This window comes from Lepisma saccharinum, chromosome 21 (assembly GCF_977018435.1).
Source record: "Lepisma saccharinum chromosome 21, izLepSacc3.1, whole genome shotgun sequence".
NCBI classification, from domain to species: domain Eukaryota; kingdom Metazoa; phylum Arthropoda; class Insecta; order Zygentoma; family Lepismatidae; genus Lepisma; species Lepisma saccharinum.
In genome coordinates, this window is record NC_139249.1 from 3,052,228 (window position 1) to 3,072,787 (window position 20,560).

A 20,560-nucleotide genomic window follows, 5' to 3' on the forward strand; every position below is an offset into this window, starting at 1 on the left:
GCGAAGAGAATGCAGGCAACCGTAATTTCTACAACGAGAAGGTTGGCATCGTGGACATGATCAGCACGAAACTTTCCAACTTCATCGTGAACGACGACAAGGGCATAGGTTACCTGATCAAAATCATCAACACGCTGCCTCCGAAATTCTGGAACGTTGCCGAAGGAAAGGGACTCGTGAACGACATCATCAACAAGTTACCTTTCGAGATGCATTTACCTGGCTACCAGTACTGCGGACCGGGTACCAAACTCGAGAAAAGATTGGAGAGAGGAGACAAGGGTGTGAATCCGTTGGACGCCGCATGCAAAGATCACGACATCGCCTACAACACCACGCAGACGGATCTGGATGCACGTCACGAAGCAGACAAAAAGTTAGAGCACGCAGCTTTCGAAAGATTCGTGAGTAGAGACGCATCGTTGGGTGAACGGGTCGCCGCACTAGGCACCACCATCGCCATGAACACGAAACAAAAATTGGGGTGGGGTATATAAATAACATACAGTAAAAAAACAACATGGATTGCATAACTAATTTGCCACCCGAGCTACTATCTAAAATATTCAAAAAGGTAGTTAACGGAGATGTTAATAAACTTGTAAACATAGCAAGAACAATGCCGGAATTTCGCATCCCTTGTGAAATGGTTCTCAAGGACCTTCTTCGGGAGATCAGCGGCCTGAGGTGCGGTGATCTCAACATTCTGCTTTTGGCTGCAGGGCAAAAATTGGACGATAGGTCGGACGAACTGTACGAGGCGATGCAGGGAAGAAGACAGTATACTGATGATTGGTACAAGTCTATGCAGGAGAGGAAAGATATCACTACGCACATCCTCGCGTTTTCCGAAGCACGAACTTTCTTCCTCTGTTAAAAAATAATAATATATATACGTGTCAAAAAAAAACTTGATATATAAATAACACACATCGTGAAAAATATAATCTTCGGTATATATAAATAACACACATCGTGAAAAACAATTAAATTTCTCTCTAACACTTTGAAATTTTTCTTTGATATGACGACCGAAAAAATAAGTGAGCTCCAAGCATTAAAACAAATGCTAAATTTGTCATTTGAGTATGTAAAAATTCGGGAATTGGAAGTCGACAAATCTTACACGATAACTTCCGGTTCAATCGTTTCTACCCAGTATGGTCCCAAGGTACGCCTGTTGCTCAACGCACAATACAGTTTATTTTTACCAGATCGATACGCTAACATGTTATCGGACGAGAAGCTATCTATTTTAATCGAGAACAAAACAAAAATCGTGTACAAGGGGACAAAGGAACTTCTTGGCAAGAAAACAAAGCACGTAATAGAATTTGTGTAGCGACTGCGAGGCCTTGAAAATATATAAATAACATACCGTAAAAAACTACACAAGAAAAAATCTCAGAATATATATAAATAACATACTGCGAAAATAACGCATAGAGCATCAACATGAAGCCCAAGGGTGTCGTGTACCAGATACCATACTCCAATCTTAAAAATCTAGGTGCCCTCGATGGGTTACTCACCAAGAAACAACGCGAGAAGAAACGTTCTTGCTTGTCGAAAGGACATGGAATGAAATTGCTGCTCAGCACACCTCAATTGAAAAGATTGCAGCGTTCGCGGAAACAGCAAAAGATCGGAGGTTTCATATTCAGCATCCCGGCCATCCTAGCAGCATTGGGGGCCGTTGGAAGTTTGGCTGGCGGAAGTGCCGCCATCGCGAAAACCGTCATCGACTCGAAGAAGAACAAAGCCGAGTTGGAAGAACAGAAACGTCACAACCTGGCCATGGAGAAGAAGGGGAAGGGCGTGATGAAGAAGTTTAAAAAAAAGAAACAGAAGCACTCACCAACCGAGACATTGAATCTCTGATCGAACCGTTACGAATCAAATACTTCAGAGGAGTTTTCATGTCCGACTCGTTACCTTCAAGCGTTAAAAGAAGAGAATGCGGAGTAGTCAACTTGGACGGTCAAGAAAATCCAGGCACGCATTGGATATGTTACCACAAAAACGACAATAATAAAGCATTCGTTTTCGATTCTTTCGGAGGTGTTCCACCTACAAATTTAATTCATTATCTGAAAACAAACAAAACCTCTATATACTACAACGACGAACGCATTCAAGATTTCGGAGACGTGAACTGCGGTCATCTCTGCCTCTCCGTGCTCGCGTTTCTCTCTAAAATAAATAACCCTACGATCGAGGATTTCCAGAAAGCATTGTGGAACCTGAAACAGCATCACTAGGATGGGCGTGTTCCATCTCACGAGTGAATCTTCAATCTTGAAACTCACGCTGCACGACGACATTGTCTATCCTAAATCCGTGGCTCTGCGTGCATTCTACAGCATGTACCTCATACCTAATGTTACGCAGCACAACAACAAAATTAGCGTCGGAAGCGAACACATCGTCGTCACGCCAGGACAATACAATCTTTCCACTTTGCAAGCTCAATTACCCAAAGGCACGTACCTTTCTCAAAATTCGGTCACGCACAGAGTGGAAATCCTATCCGCGACGGAGACCGTGGACCTGGGCACCATAGGAGAACTTTTAGGTTTCGAGAACAACACAAAACTCGAAGCTGGCATCAAGCACGTGGCAACAAACATTCCTAAATTTTTGGCCATAGAGACTCTGAACGTACACTGCAACGTGGCGGAAGGTATGATCACGAAATCTTCGGACGGATTGTTAGGAAGTCACAAGCAGACGGGAATCATAGCCACTTTCAAACCAAGTTCCGAGTTCATGGAACCGATCATCTACACGCCCTCTTCGCCGATCTATTTTCCAGTATGTCGCAACCGCATAGACGACATAGAGTTGGTGGTGACGAACGAGAAAGGAGACGTGGTGGATTTCGCAGGTGCAACAACTACTGCCATCGTGGAGATCAACGTATAATAAATAACCATACATATAAAATGGAGCAAATCGAAAGTTACGAATTGCAATCTTTCCCTCCCAACCGTCGCACGTTTGCCAATCTCAACGAGGCAAACAGGGAGGTCGAATACGACGTTGACGTAGGCGATGGGTTCATTCATCCTCACAGAGCGGACCTCTACCTTCAATTCGACGTGGTGAAGAAAGAAAGCGGAGACACGTTTCCCGCAGCAGCAAACTTGATACTCGTAGACAACTTCGTGCCTCACCTGTTCTCGCAGGTGGAGGTGAGGAAACACAACACCGTCATCGACAGAATAGATTATCCAGGCATCACGTCGACGGCAGTGGGAACGTTGAAATTATCCAAAACGGATGCAGCATACTATCAGGCGGGAGGATTCGAAGCGGGGACCAAAATATCGACAACAAGTCACACAGTGCTCTTTCCCATGCGTCTGCTTCCGGGATTCTTCTCCGATTACAAGGAGATCATGTGGAAGGGAGGACTGAGAGTAACGTTTCGAAGAGCGGCCAACGATAACAACGCAATAATGCGATACACCAACTTGAATGCCGACGGCACGCCGATAGCCAACACTTTACCCGAAGCAGCCAAGTGCATCATCCGGAGCATGGAATTGAGAATGCCGGTGGTGGAATACGAGACAAACTATGCCCTCAAGTACAAAGCGGAGATCTTGAAAAGTCCGCAGGTACCGATTCACTTTCACGGTTACCAGTGCGTGCAGAAGATGGCGACGGGAAGTCACATGGAATTCGACGTGACGACGCAGTTCAACAACATACAGTTCGACATGCCAGATTTCGTCGTAGTGCTTTTTCAGACCGGGAGGGACAAGAATCAGGAAAAAGATTCCAGCAAATTCGACGACTGCAAGATCAAGAACGTTTATCTCAAAAATGGACGCAACGAAGTGTTCCCGCGCGAGAATTACAACCTCGACATGACCAAAAACGATTATCTCAAACTTTACGAAGCGTTTTCGGCTTACAAACGCGTGACCGAGGGAAGTGTGGACATGTACTACACGCCCAGCGAGTTCAAAACACGGAGACCCATGACCGTCATCAACACATCTAAGAGAAAGAAGGTTGTGGTCAACGATCGAACCAACATCAAGGTCGTCTGCGAGTTCCACGATGCCTTGCCCGAGGATACCCTATGCAGTGTCATCCTGATTGCAGAGAAGTCCTTCGCCTACGACGTGAAGAATGAGACGGTCACAGAGCAGTTTTAACAAGTTTTTATCATCTATTTTCTTGCACAATAAGAAATTTTTAGTGCTAGCACAATCAGTTACAATGGCACAATACGAATTTCACTAGTTCAGATCAGTTACAAATGTCAATTTCATTAGTTATAAGTTACAATATCTTTTTTGCACTATAGCACGAGAGACAATCAGAAAATTTGCACAAAAAAAATTTGTTGTTGTTTTTACACGTGAAAATTAACAATAAAATTTCTTTTTTTATCGTTTCAGATGCTGTCGAAACATCAAAAACACATACACACACACTAGAAAAAAAGCATGCAACTTTATTTGTAACACGCACATATTCTCCATCTTCATCAAGAAAATATTATAATAAACATAATTATTTTTATCTATATCTCACAATAAAACTCTATATCCAAAAATATCACAACATCAAATAACACTAGAGTCGTTAGTACACGTTGCATGCATTACGGAGGTCCTCTGTAGGGTTTCATGGAAGTTTGGGGGAAAAAAAAAACACGTGAAACCCTACAGAGGTGCGGTTATCTAGAGCCGTAGCCGTTAGAACCTTTTTGGGTTGGGCACCACGCACCCTGGCGGGTTAGGGGCCAGGTATTCTAAAAAACAACAATTATTATTTTGTTTGTTTGTTTGCGTCACAATACATACGCGCGCGCGCGTGTGTGTGTGTGTGTGTGTGTGTGTGTGTGTGTGTGTGTGTGTGTGTGTGTGTGTGTGTGTGTGTATGGTACATCGTTCCCTCCCCGAGAGAGAGGTTTACGAAGGTCACGATATATATAAACATTTGGGTCCCGGACTTGGAAAATTACGATAAGATGCACTCATCTTTCAAAAGATTAGAGAATGAGAGAATAAGAGGATGAGAAGATGGGAGGAGAGGTTTACGAAGATCACGATATATATAAACATTTGGCCCCGTTGATTCCAGCACTCCAACTTCATCTCTAATGTTGACGACAATATTCTAAAGCTAAAAAGAGAATGAGAGATTGAGAGATTGAGAGATTGAGAGAATAAGAGGATAAGAGAAGAGGTTTACGTAGGTCACAATATATAAACATTTGGTCCCAAACTTGGAAAATTACGATAAAGTGCACTCATCTTTCAAAAAATAAGAGAATGAGAGAATGAGAGAATGAGAGGAGAGGTTTACGTAGGTCACGATATATAAACATTTGGTCCCAGACTTGGAAAATTACGATAAGGTGCACTCATCTTTCAAAAAATAAGAAAATAAGAGAATAAAAAAATGAGAGAATAAAAAAAAGATGAGAGGATGAGAGGAGAATAAAAAGAGAATGAGAGAACAATGAGAAAGATGAGAAAGATGAGAAGGATGAGAGAATGAGAGCTCATCTTTCACTCATCACTGCCTTTTTGCGCCCGTGAAACATCGTCAGCGCACTAAATGAGGCGCGGAACGGGGAGAGAAAGTGAGTTTTTCAACTTTTTGTAGTCGTTTGGTCAAGAAATCAAAGTTGCGGTCAGAAGTACATATTTACTCTACTAACGCGCAACAACGTCATGGGCTTTGGGTTCGAATCCCGGTCTGGGCATGTGCGTCTGTGAGTGTCGCGTCATCAATTTCATGTCATCATCACTCATCCACATCTTCGCGATAAGCTAAAAGCGGCAGAAACGCGAAATAGAATAAATGAAATCAAGCCCATTCACTTCCACATTGTCACAACTGCATATTGTGACATTTTCGGATGCATATTAAGTGAACCAGATATAAACTCACAATCCTTACTCCTTTCACGATGTCGGCACCTTTGAAACCATTCCAGGACGTTGCACATGTCCCCTTATAGTGCCAAGCGCATGGTCAGCGGATTTCCAGGAATCAATTCATCGGCTTGCCCCCTCCCCTCCAACCCTCCCTTATGCCATTTCGCAGATACCTTCGCATCCAGTGAGCCCGACTCGATTGCGCTTGAAATGGGTAAATGTTTGTTTGATGGTCGCCATACAAGTTTGCGCTTCATCGATGCGTTCGTCAATTATGCGTGAATCGTGTTTGAACGTGCGTCTCGCATCACGCCGTTGAACACCGAAATGTTTGATTGAATGAGGCGGAAAGGCACGAGCATTGCATACAGCAGGTCCAGGTGTTATTGAGCATCCGTAACTCTTATTGTTTTGTCGCCGTTTCTGCGTTTTGGGAAGTACGGAATTTCCTGCTAGATTCACCGAATCCAATGTTCATAGATGGCGTAACAGAGAAGTCGATTTCGTTTAGCAATTCGCTCGGTTATAGAGTACGTCCAGTGGTGCCAACCTTTGCAAAAAAAAATGAGTTGCGTGAACTAGAGAATTTGTTCTTTGATCTTATGCAATAACATGTAATACAGGGTGTCGCATATTGTATCTACCAATATCAGTTGGCAACCCTGTCGAAATGCGGGTGCGCATGCGCAAAAGTCTCTCATGCTTAGGCAGCTGCAAGTCCGGCGTAGATGGAGACACGTATTACACAGTCGTCGCTGAGAGACGGAAAGATTGGTAAATGGAGAGATAGATAGAGAGGAAAAATAAATAAAGGAAGAGAGCGTGAAGAGAAGAGAGAAACTGAATGATGTGAGATAAGAACAATGATTTCTCTTCTTTGTCTCTCTCAGTCCCTTTCTTCACCATCTCTCGTGCGCAAATGAATAACCGATAATAATATTAAATGATTGATTGGTTGCTTGTTTGATTGGTTTATTGGTTGGTTGGTTGATTGATTGATTGGTTGATTGGTTGGTTGGTTGTTTGATTGGTTTATTGGTTGGTTGATTGGTTTGTTGGTTGGTTTGTTGGTTGGTTAATTGATTGGTTGATTGGTTGGTTGCTTGTTTGATTGTTTTATTGGTTGGTTAATTGATTGGTTGATTCGTTGGTTGCTTGTTTCATTGGTTTATTGGTTGGTTGGTTGGTTGGTTGGTTGGTTGGTTGGTTGGTTGGTTAATTGATTGGTTGATTGGTTGGTTGCTTGTTTGATTGGTTTATTGGTTGGTTGGTTGGTTAATTGATTGGTTGATTGGTTGGTTGCTTGTTTGACTGGTTTATTGGTTGGTTGGTTGGTTGGTTAGTTGATTGATTTGTTTGTTGATTAATTGGTTGATTGATTTGTTTGTCTGATTGGTTGCTTAATTGATTGATTGATTGATTGATTTACTGTATTTTACTTCGCGTTTTGTGCCTCTTGGCTAATTTGCGAAGACGGGGATGAGTGATGAAATGATGAAATTGATGAATGGACATTCACAAACAACCAAGCCCGAGCGGGATTCGAACCCGGGATTCTTGGTGTTGCAGCGCGATGTGCTATGATTGGTTGGTTCGTTGGTTGTTTGCTTTATTGCTGCGTCTCCTGAATGGAACCCGTTCGGATGAACGCCTCCACTGCCACGAAACGTGTGTGAACAGATTTCATGGCAGACTGAACGCGAAACTTGCATATTCCTAAGCATGGGAGACTTGCACTTATGCGTTCCGACAGGGTTGCCAACTCATATTGGTAGATACAATATGCGAGACTATGTATGTGACGAATACTCTATCCCGGGCATTTCTGGAGCAAGGCCGCCCCTAACGGTAGAGAAGGGGAGAAAACGAGTGGGCGGAGCGAAGCAGTACACGCTGATGCAAAGGCTGTGAGGCTCTCGGTTACTCCAGAGATTCCCGGGACAGAGTATACGTAGGCTGTGATTTGCCCTAAAATGCATTTTTTGCTCCTTTGCCAATAAAAGTAGGCCTCTATGTTTAAAAACCAAAGATAATTGCTTTGTAAGTGCCTAATTCGGGAGAAAGGAAAATCTTTAGATGTTCATCAACTTCTGAGCCTATTTTGTACTTTCGTTTATTATTATTATTATTATTATTATTTTGCTTGTCTGTTTTGATAGTTTTTAGTGACCACGGATAGTGTATAATAATATAGGGCACTGAAAATTATTGCGGATGTAACAAATTATTATGAAATATTTTGATAACAATCAGTAATTAAGTTGTGAGAATTCTTCAATGTATAATAATAAAACATTTTGTTTTTCTAATCGCGGGGACTTTATTATTTTAAAAATAAAATAATAAATAAATAACAGGAAAATTATTATTGGATGGGCTAGAACCCACAGGCCCATATAAGTATGAGTATGTCCAAGAAGTCCCCGTGCCCATACTTGCATGTATCCTGTTGCGACCGTGTGGAGCATTGGCTTGGGAATGATTTCGTTTTCGTGGTTGGCAACCCTGCTCTGAGTCAGTTATTCCGCCATGCTGATGTGAGCGGGCATACAGCTCTGAGGGACGGCTAGTGACGTGGATGTACAAACGAAAACGCACCGGACAAGCGGCGTACTGTAACGTAAAGTACGCAAGTACCCTGTACAGGGTGGTCCTGAGAAAATGGTACAAAAGAAGAAAGCTATATTCCGAACTAACGTATGGCTACATAAAATATATTCATGACACTCTAATTTAGACAAGTTCCTTCGTTGAGTTTTTTATGATCACTTTATGCACTGATAGGCTAATCGAGACTGGACCTACGGTTTAAAGCATGGCGAGAACCACTATATACCTCCACAGGGTATGACAATAAGTGAACAACACACTCTGCTAGTCACAAATAACATCGTCATGGCCATTTCCCATAAGAGCAATAGCTGAAGCTTCTTCTTCCTTCTGCCTACGAACGCCAACATAAGACGATTCTTGCATCACGGCAATGCCCCTCCTCATAACTCTACCTCCGTCAGCACGGATCAGAAAACCTTCACTTCCCCCATTGAATACCTCTATTGTTCTGCCACCATGCGGTATCCATCAGATTCACCCCCGGGAAGAAAAAGCGCGGGAAGCAGAGCCGAGAGATAGATGGAACTGTCATATCGTTAGAGGAAGTTGATGGGAACATTTTTTCCAGAGGTCGGATTTGCCTCCTAACTTGGTTATCGTGCGATTGTTCTTCCTCTGCCTCGCCCTGTCAACCTTCCTTCAAAACTTGGTTTCCCGTTAAAATGTCTCCTGGGGACGCAGAGCAAACAAGCGAGAGAGACATCTGACGGACTCATTTTAACTTATTTTACATCCATTTTTCTCGCTTGTTTCCAGTTCGTTCTAGGTGAGAGAAAGCAATAGACACTTGAGAATTGGTTCTAATAGAATGAGGTAAGGTGTGCATTCTACACTCTGTCCAGGGAATCTCTGGAGGAAGTGAACTGTAAAAGTCTCTGCGCAAGTGTTGAGACTTGCGACCTATGAACGCCTGAGGGGAGAAGTGAGTGCATGCTCCGTCTACTCGCTGGAAGCTTTACAAATTCGAAATTTCCATTCATTTTGTACGAATAATACGTTAAAAAACTGTACCTGTGATTACAAAACAGGTATCTTTGTTTTCTATTATACATTTTTGAACACTGGGACGTGCTGTTTCCCGACAGCGTATTTACAAACCCTATAGTACTGCAGAACCTCCAGCGATATTTGGCTACTGATTGGCTGCCATTCCGGAAGTTGATGCAGCGTTCCTTCAAGTTAACGCTAGATGGCAGGGTTCAAATTAACAGTGTAGATTTCAGATATCCATCCAGCAAGATAAGAAACCTATTTACACTAAGGTTCATTGTTTAGCAAGATTATTTAAATTTATGTTTTAGAAGACAGAAATCAGAACTCTTCTTGAAGTGAATGATTTTTCTATTTAAAGTCACATCAGCGCAAACATTGTAACTACCAATGACTATTGAGAAAATTATGTATATCCAACGTATAGCATTTTAAACATTATATTTTATTATATAAACGTATATTTCTTAACATAATTTCGACAATCTGTTTACAAACTTTATTACTATATAATCACAAGTCTTATTTTTCCATACTTTTGCTGTAAATGAAGAAGCAAGGAACAATGGACAGGGAACATGAACACTTCCGGTACACACAGCCAATAAGAAAGCGTTATATACCTCTGGTTCTGCAGCACTATAGAGTTTGTAAATACGCTTCCCGACAGGAAGCAACGTCACAGATGCGATCAAATGGTATGTTGGGTTGCAATTATAAAGGCGCCAAAACGGCCTCTTCTGATAGTGTTCAAGAGTCAGGGCGATTCGCATACCGCCTTTCATTTGTTTTTCTTTTACTCCCGCTGGGAGCCTTATTGCGTGAGAACACAGAACTCGGGCAAGATGTGCGCGAAGGGTGTACAAGACATTACGTAATTTGTATTACAATAACAAGCATTTTAGTGCAAATATATACAGGGTGATTTTTTTAAAACTCATGGTTTTCTTTGTTGTGTAAAATTTGTAAATGAAGTATTATTTCCATGCGGTTTGTGGCAAATGAATAAGGAAGGATGGGAGATTTATTGGAGTATGTTTACCGGTTTATGTGCATCCCGGGTAATATCGCCCACGTCTCAACAAAAACAGCAAATATTCACCAGTGTACCCAACAATAACATTGAAGTATTGGATTTTTGCTAAAATGAATTAATGAAAATGAGTTCTTTTTTTTTTGTATTCACTCAAACATAAATAAAACATAAAAATTATAGCACAGACATATGACATAACATCTCACCTTTAAAGAAGGTGCTGAAAGTGTCGACCTCCTTCCTGTAAACAAAGTCGAACACGCCGCTCCATGTTAAGGACTGTCTGACAGTGTTTCTGCGCTAATGTTCGCAATTTCAGTCATAATGTTCTGCTTCAACATTTCCAGAGATGTAGGGTTGTTTGTGTACACATGTCCCTTTAGGAAGCCCCACAGAAAGAAGTCAAGTGAAGTTAAGTCTGGAGACCTCGGAGGCCACAATCCCTTTGAAATAACCCTATTCGCAAAGAAACTTTCAATCAGTGCCATACTGTCATGCGATGTATGGCATGTAGCACCATCCTGTTGTAAATAACCCTTTGTGAGTTCAATGTCGTCCAAACTTTCAACAAATTCCATGAATATTGCCCTGTACCGCTCTGTGTTCACTGTTTCATTGAAGGAGATTGGACCCACTATACGTGATGCTGAGTCAGCGCACCATACCCCAACTTTCTGTGAGTGGAACGGAATTTCGATTACACTATGTGGATTTTCAGCTGCCCATATCCGTGTATTCTGAGAATAAACATACCCAGAGAGATGAAACCAGGCTTCATCAGTAAGCCACGTTATTTTCAGGATATCAGGATTACGCACAATAAACATTAAAAACCAATTACAGTAATCTACACGTTTAACTTAATCTGGATCCTTCAAATCTTGAACAGCTGTAATTTTGTACGCCCTTAGTTTCGCAGTTTTTGCTGCCTTTTGACATGTTGAATAGCAGTTTCCTGGTTATTGTTGAGAATGACAACGGTGCTATCTACAGGAGGAAACCTAAACCTCCGCACTGCATCCAAACCCCCAGAGCATATAGATGGGAAAGGTACACTGGTGAATATTTGCTGTTTTTGTTGAGGCGTGGGCGATATTACCCGGGATGCATATAAACCGGTATACATACTCCAATAAATCTCCCATCCTTCCTTATTCATTTGCCACAAACCGCATGGAAATAATACTTCATTTACAAATGTTACACAACAAAGAAAACCATGAGTTTTAAAAAAATCACCCTGTATTATTCAAGTGTGTATATATACTGTGTATTATAATGAGTTACATGCAGGAAGTATTATGTGTTGAGTGTTGTATCATGATGAATGAAACATGTGAAATAATTACGTCCACTAATTCAGAAAGTCAAACTACACATTCACGTTGGTCCAACAGAATCACCATACCAAGACAGATAGTCCATAGCAGTCAAACTACACAACACCAACAAAAACGCCGATCTCCGCGGTAGAGTGGTTAGCACAGCTCTCTACGACTCCCGGGTTCGAATTCCGGCCTGAGTATGGTAAGTGTCCCTTCATCACTCATCCTCATCTTCGCGATTAGCCAAAAGTGGAAGAAAAGCTAAGTAAAATAATCAAATCAATCAATTAAAGACACACAAACAACGATTGATTGATTGATTTTGTGTTGTAAGTTCAATTTATGCACCGTAAGGCTAATCGCTACGTGCCTGTCTCCACTGTGTATCCAACCCGGGACCCCTTGATTACATGGCAACGATTTTACCACTAAGCCATCGGCGAGACCCGTACAAAACCGACGGTACTAAATGGTAGTACTAATGTCAGTTGTTTGCTTTGATATTCCCCATACGTTTCTGTAGTCGAATCATCTTGATTACACCCTGTATATAGTCCATCCACAAATCATTGTTTTATTTTTCCAACAGGAGGAGATGGACAGGATTCTAGGTCGCAACTCGCCGCAAAGAGTTCGTTCAACGCATCCTCCGCTCCTCCCCCGTATCTCGAAATGGATTGCCCCCTGCCCCCCCCCCCGCTTCCTGCTTCTCTCCATCCTCCTTTGACTGGCGAAGAATTAACTCGAAATGGTCCGAGAGAAGGTTTAATGAGGAATCAAATATTTACACTCGTCGCGCTTCAGAACCTCCCATTACGAGTTCCGCCACCAGGAGGCGCTGGTGTCTCGTCAGGTCCCGTGAAGAGGAATTTCCAAAGGCGGGGTCAAAGGGGTGCTTGGATCCTCTGATTCGCTCCAAGGCAAATAAAACAACTTCCGTTTCTTTGTATGTGTTTCCTTGCATACGGTGCAAGAGTGAAGGGGCGTCACTCGGTTGCACCAGGCGGCTATACAATTGCGAGAGAAGTGTAACATCCTGAACGCTATGCAACACGCAGAACTCTACTGTATTTCTGGTTGCTAGAACACAAGGGGCACAAAGGGAATACGTCACCTACGTCACAAACTGTTGCATTGTGGTTTCGGGCAGCCATGATTGAGGCCAGTTCTTGTAAGCGTACGGAACTCAAGCGCGCGGGCTTGCGGGAGATACTAAAACACACATTCGTGATCAAAATCAAACATGCAGTTGGTGCAGATGTAACGAACACCACGTGGTGGATATTTCCTTGCAAGCGACAATTAAAATTGGTCGCAAACATGGCGGATGTGCGCATCCTGACGTTACTCTCTCTCTCTCTCTCTCTCTCTCTCTCTCTCTCTCTCTCCTTCCATAACTTCCTTTCGCTTTTCTGGCACTTTTGGCTAATCGCGAAGATGAGGATGAGTGATGATATTATTAAATTGATGTAGACACACTCACAAAGAGCACCCATGCCCAGGTCGGGATTCGAACCCGGGACCACTGGAGTTGTAGCGCGATGTGAGAACCACTCCGCCACGGACGCCGGAAAAACGTCGTTAGATACATTGAAGGGAGTATGCTGTTACGGATGTTACCAAATTTGTGAACTGTCTTTGCATGTGGAAATATTGAAAATAGAACAGAAAATACTGTGTCACAGTGTTACACTTCTTTTGTCATGGGTGTTAGGAATAATCTAGAAGTACAAGCTCAATACCAAATTGACATGCTAAAAAAAATTGAAACAATAAGCTCATTGAAGCCATACAATTTAATATCTTTTAAAGGCATTTAACTGAAAAAAATATTAAATCAGTATTCTTACATTTCACGGACTTGCTCAACGTGTTTCATAAATCATACTAAGGTCCTTAAATACCATCCTTAAATTGGCGCATGCGTCAATTGTGGGAAAAAAATTATTAATTTCTTTCACTTCAGATCCAAGAAATGTAATATAAGCTTAGTTGAGCGCTCTCGTGTAAAATAAATGCTTCTTCCATATGAAGAAATTATAATGTAGAAATGCTCATTAATGTCGTCGCAGAGCAAGCTGTCCGATGTACCGCATCAGCGAAGGAAGATTTTAACGTGTGCAAGCGCTGCTCCTGTGCTTCTTCCCTCCCCTTCACAATGCGTGAATATCGCTTTGTCTGCATGCTGTGAGGTGACAGCTACAGAGAAGAGTATGCTTGTTGTTTCGTTGAACAAAGAGGTGACATCGATTGATTGGTTTATTTTTATTTCTGAGCCTCTTTCAAAGTTCCACATGGCTTAGTACAGTATTTTCTCGAAATATTTTTAAAAAATGACGGAAAATGAAACAGAGGGGGTGATACAGAGTTATTATCATCATTTGACTTTGTAAAGCTAAAGAATGAGTTGATTGCTCTCTATTCTTCCCCCGAGTTTGATAATCTAGTACCATACATGAACACGAACAAAATTCATAACGTTATGAGTGAAACTTACAATTTGGTTACACTCATTTTGTCAATACCAGCTTCAACTGCATCAGTGTAACGATATTTTTCAGCATTAAGAAGAATTAATAATTATATTAGAGCAACCCAATCGCAAAAAAGATTCAGTGCGCTTGGTATATTACCCATTGAAAAAGAGCTGCTTCTGAAAATTAAAGCATTGCCCATATTTTTACGAAGATGTTATAAGGGAATTTACCACTCAAAACAGAAGTGTGACGTTTGGGGCGTTCGCCGGCTTAAACTGCTTGGCTGCAAGAGGATGTGTGTATGAAGAATGGAATAAATTACGCTCATTGCTCCTTACCAATATTTAATAGAATCGCACAAGTGGGGGGGGGGGAGATCACGCACGAGCCAGCAAGATATCTAAACACTGACAATGATAAAACCCAAAGTGTCACCACTGTACCTGATTTCCTTCGCGGTTCCTCGGTTGAGTCACGACGTGGCGCTCCATCGGTCCATCGAAGGTGTCCTCAGTGGGTTCGTCCAAACCTTTTAAATGGACCGACTTAACACTCACTCGCAACACACTTCGCGCTTCGCTCTTTCGATCAAGACTCCTCCGGCGACCTCTCGTCACCCGGGGACTCCTGGGGTTTTTGATTACACAGCATTTTATTTCCGGCTCGTGACATGCCACCTCCCCTGAAAAGAAATGGGGTTGGCCAGGGGACAAGCTCATTTATTTATTTACAAAAAAATATTAAGATATGATTAAATATGTACAACGACCAGTCCCTGAATAAATGATTGCACCCCGTATATAACATAATTCGTCGTAGGGCAGTAGGCAAGTATGTAATGCACTGTAGAACGTAACAAATAATAATACACTAATTGAAGTGTAACACTTTTCTTTTCTGTCATGTATTCCGAAGCGGATTGAACCAAAATTTGCAATTATGGTAGTCTCAGCGGCATCTCATCGCACGACGTACATGTACGTGACACTGTGAAAACACTTGAATAAATATATCACTGGTAACGCTAATCCGAAGATAAGTTAGTAGGTCTCTAATGTTGAAAAGAATACACAATGAAGACGATCGGAGACAACATATGTTTGCAAGAAAAGTTCAGGAACAATATTAATTCTATGCGAAATCTTCTTGCCACTTATGGATGACTTCTCGATGTACTCTGGAGAAATGACTTCATCTTATATCTATGACAAGGTACATTAGTGATGACACAGCAAATGATGATCACTATCATTGTTTAGTATGTTATGAAATAAAATTTTGAGCGTGAACAGGAGCAATTGGTAAATTTAATCAGGGTGTAAAGAATAAGATTAGATACACAGTACGCATTCGATTATAGCAAAACACAATGAAAAGTCTTCAGAATATGTAATAACAGTTAATGTAAATATGTGTCATAAAAATGGCAGACGTAACAAGAAGAGGTAGGGACTTGATTTGGTATTTCTGTCCAAATCGTGTGAGTTGTGTGTCGTATCAGTAAAAAAAAATGTGTTTCTGTGTGAGAGTTTGGTCGGTTTTTAACGATGCAGCGCTCTCAGTTCGCTTCATCGATAGCTGGGACACATCTGCACGATAAAAATTTAGAAGTTAAAATGCTGTCATATATTAATTAGATTGGTTATATTGCCGTTTATATGTAAGAATTTATATGAATTGAAGAAATATGAAGAGAGAAAGTGGATAAGACGTTGGCCCATACATGCTCTGTAAAGGCATTTGGGCGTGTTGAAGGTAATTATGAATTATTGAAAAGTCACAGAATGAGAATTTTACAGCGAATGGTGCATAGCGTATTGTCCCCGCCAACAGTGAAAACACGTGAGCTCTCTTCCCATATGCAGTAGCTATATTCATCGCGTTCGTGCTCTTTGTTTACGTACACAAAATGCTAGCGAAGCAGAAGGTCGTGTTGCTACGGTATTGTCTTCAGAATTCCATCCTACTGTGTGTGAAATCACATCATAAATTGACGTCACGATGTCAAAGGGTCGGCACAATCTCTATGAGAAAGAAAAAATGTTGCGGCGAGTGCTGTCGCGTGTACGAGATATATTTAATTTTCTTCTTGTTCTGCGAATTATTGGTGCAGAGAAAAAATAGCAGAATTTATAAGAAGAAGCATAGTTTATACGTGTTATTCAGCGTGGTAAAATATGTAGTTGAGAAGTTGTTACTATTTCTGTTCGAATTTTCGTCACGGCGAGGAACTATGAAGGATGATGATGATGATCGTCTTCGTTAGGAAGTAGCTGTTTTATACTGCCAGTGTTTCAATGTTTCTTCCAGTGTTGTCAACTTCTGATATATAAAGTTCACTAGTTGTGAATTCTTCCAGATAAAGTCCCTCTACAGTACGAGGGATATCCGCTTGCACTCCTGAACGTAACTTTAAGGCACTCACATGGTCACTGTACATGGTCGATCGAGAGTTACCGTTTGTGGTGTGTAAAGTTTCATCCTGACCGATGCTGCCTTTTGTTCAAACCGTTTTCCTTGCTTGATCCCTTCAATTCTGTAATGGTTTTTGGCAAGTCGCTCGATTACTGTGAAGGGGCCTTCGTACTTGCCTGAAAACGCTTTGGACGTCTTTGATAAGCGTCGATCGTTCCACAAAAGTATTTGATCGCCAGATTTAAACGCTGCTTGAGAATAGTGAACATCAAGCCGTGCCTTGTCCGTTCTGTGGCGTTTGAGGAGATTATCTTGTGCAAATCGACGCGAAAGCTTCATGTGTTCCAGCCGTTCATAATTGCTCACTTGCTGCAGCGGGGTTTGAAAAATCGCATCCGGTAGGGTGCGGGGATGATAACCCATCAGTAAATAGGTAGGTGAGTACCGTGCATATGAATGCGGCGTGTTGTTGATAACTGAGACCGCTGTTGGTAAGAAATTGGACCAATTATTGTGTTTGGCATTGACATAAAATTTGATCATTCCTTCCAGCGTTTGTTGCGTTTTTTCAACTAAGCCAAGGCTCTGATGAAATCCTGGGCAGACAAAGCTTAGTTCAATTTGGAATTTGTTGGCCAATTCTTTGAATAAATCTGAAGTTTGACCTGGAAGTTGGTCCACAATGATTTTTCCTGGAAAGCCAAATGGTAATATGATTTTCGTATACAAAAAATCCGCCAGAACTTCAGCAGTGAGAGAATGTGTCGGTGCGGCTACTACGTAACGCGTGGCTGCGTTAGTGCACGTGATCACGTAGCGATGTCCCTCTGGTCCTGATGTGACATACGGACCACATTGGTCCAAGGCTATAATTTGGAAAGGTGTCAGAGAAGTCCTTGTTTGTAGTTCAAAGTGCTTTGGTTGGCGGGACTGCTCAAGTCGTGCACACTGTTCACATTCTTTGCATTTCTTGTATATGAAGGATTTCTGGGAAGGAAAATAATAACGGTCCTTCGCATAGGCATATGTTTTATAGTATCCAAAATGATTGAGAGCGTGTGGAGAAGAGTGCACTTGTTCGAACCATATATCTTGTAATGCATGTGGGATGCAAGTGAGTAGCCTTTCCTGTTTGTCTGAACTTCGGGTCCTCCTGTAAATAATATCATCTAGGAGACGGAATTGCTGGCTGGTTCTGTCATATTTAAGGTCGGCTTCTTTACTTCCAATTAAATGTAGGTAAATATTTTTGAGAAAAGGGTCTGCTTGTTGTTCTTTGGCAAGGTCAAATTCACGTGTTCTCAAAACAGATACAATTTCATCTCCCAGGAGAGGAGAAAAAGCTTCATCTTGGATCCTCGTGTTACGGCTAATGGCGTCCGAGGCACTGTTGTCTGTTCCCTTTAGATGTTGAATGACGAAATCGTAGTCGGGCAGAAATTGTGAAAAAACGCCAAAGGCGGCCTTTGAGGGTAGTTGATTGTCGTAAATTTTGTATACATTTGGAATCGGTGTGTAATATAAATCTTTTGAAAAAGATGTAGTGTTGGAATGCTTTTAAAGCAAAAATTATGCCAGAGAGTTCCAACATGTTTATGTCTTGTTCTCTTTCCTTATCATTTAGTATCCTGCTAGCATATGCAATCGGCTTAACATTTCCTTGGGAGTCTTCGTGAGGATGACAGCCCCTAGAGCTATTTTGCTACTGTCCGTGTACATGTGAATAGGAAGAGAGGGATCGTATCTGGCTAATACTGGGCTCGTGATTAGTGAATGCTTTAAAGCATTGAATGCCTCGTTTTGTGCTTCTGTCCTTCTTCAGCAGTTGTGTAAGAACTGATGCGTGTTTGGAAAAATGTGGAGAGTAACGACGGGAAAAATTTGCAAGGCTCAAAAATTGGCGTAAAGTCTTCTTGCTTGTAGGTGTCGGATAGGTGAAATAGCGCATCCTTTTTCGGATAAATGGTGTCCAAGATAGACAATATCATCGTACAGGAATTTTGCCTTTTTAGGAGCCAATTTTAATCCAGCGAACCTAAGTCTTTCAAAAGTGTGACGCAATATTTTCAAGGAAGTGGGTATGTCGTCAGAGACTGCCAGGAGATCATCTGCAAATGGCGGTTGTCAACGGCGTTGAGGGCTAAATTCAAAGCTATCGCTAACGCAGAAAAGTTTGATCGGCCAATTTGAAGTGTAAGTCGGTTTCGTTTGTTATTGAAAATTTTGAATTGTTAAAAGCACTTAAGACATGAAATTTCTGTTTTACCTTGATATTTCGAGGTAAGTCTTGCCTGTTCATGACAGTTGTGGTACTACCTGAATCTAAAAGCATTGGTATTTGCTTGTTTCCTACAGTTATGTCAACGAAGAAAAGGTTGTTGATTTTTGTTAGAGGAAGTGTGATTTTCTGAATTTTTTCTGAAATTTCAGCGTTACCTTCCTGTGCACTGGCAAGTGAAGTAACAAGATTACGATTTTGCTTCTGTTTAGGTTTCTTCTTTCTCGCATGTCGTTCTTTCATTTCATCTGTACATTCGGAAAACGAGAACAGCTGTTTGAATTCGCCTTCAAATATCTCTTTGTCAGAATTTGCATGAGTGCAAAACGTAATACAGTCTATTTCATCAGGATGTTCTTCTAAAAATTGCTTCGCACATGAAAGGGCTATATTGGCTGCGGCTGCTGAGTCGAACCCGAAAGCACCTGTGGCTAGGTGTGGGAAAGGAATGGATCTTTGGCCTAAAGCTAAGAGTAAATTTAGGCAATTAACATAGCATTTTCGCAAAATTTCACGGTCCTTGTTGTTTGGAGTGACGGAATGAAAAATATAATTAGCAGATAGATTGTACGCTGGGGTAACTCTGACGTCGCCAGGCTGTGTTTTGTTGAAGATTTGAAGTTCTTCGTCCAGTTGCTGTCCGCATGCTCTAGAAAAAGCTAAAGCTACTCCGCCGATAGGTAGAAAATTAGGGTTGCAAGCTGAAACCAAAACATTTGCATCTGCTTTTGTGATATCAGCTGTTATGATGTTAATCTTGCTCGTTTGCGACGACAACCTGTGTTGTACTTTGCTCTCGGTTTCAGCGGGAGCCGTATCGCTCGAACTCTGTTCGGTCGTCTGTGAGCACTGAGCTTCGTGCTGACGAGAGAAAAATTTCTCGACTTCTTTAAGTAATTGGAGCGCTGAGCGGCATATCCGATGAATTGAACGCCCTTTGCTTGCGAGCTGGAATGTGCTGACTGCCGCCTAGAGTTCAATAAGATCGTCGTGATCTTTACGGAGAGCAAGAGTCATGGAGACTAAATTTTGACAAATACGTTACCCTGTAATGCATCATAAATGCCTTGTTGATTTTTAGAGAGCTGGTTGTGAACAATTTGTGATTCTGATATATGTGACGTTAAAGCAGGGTCTCTTAGCACTGTGTTAGGCATAGCTCTAACTTGCAAGAACGGATTGTTTGCACTAAATGTATCGAGGGCGGTGAAATTGTTTCTCGCATGCGAATCCCTGAGAACTTCTTCCGTGGCTTTAATGAGCTCCTCGTTGGGAAATTTTGTGACTTCAGAAAACATAGTGATTGTTTCAATTGACGTCATTATTTTAATTTACTTATTGTAGGGGGGACCGGTAGCTATTTTGCCTATCTACGACAAAACCGGCGCACTAACCACCATGTTACGTTTGGGCCGTTCGCCGGCTTAAACTGCTTGGCTGCAAGAGGATGTGTGTATGAAGAATGGAATAAATTACGCTCATTGCTCCTTACCAATATTTAATAGAATCGCACAAGTGGG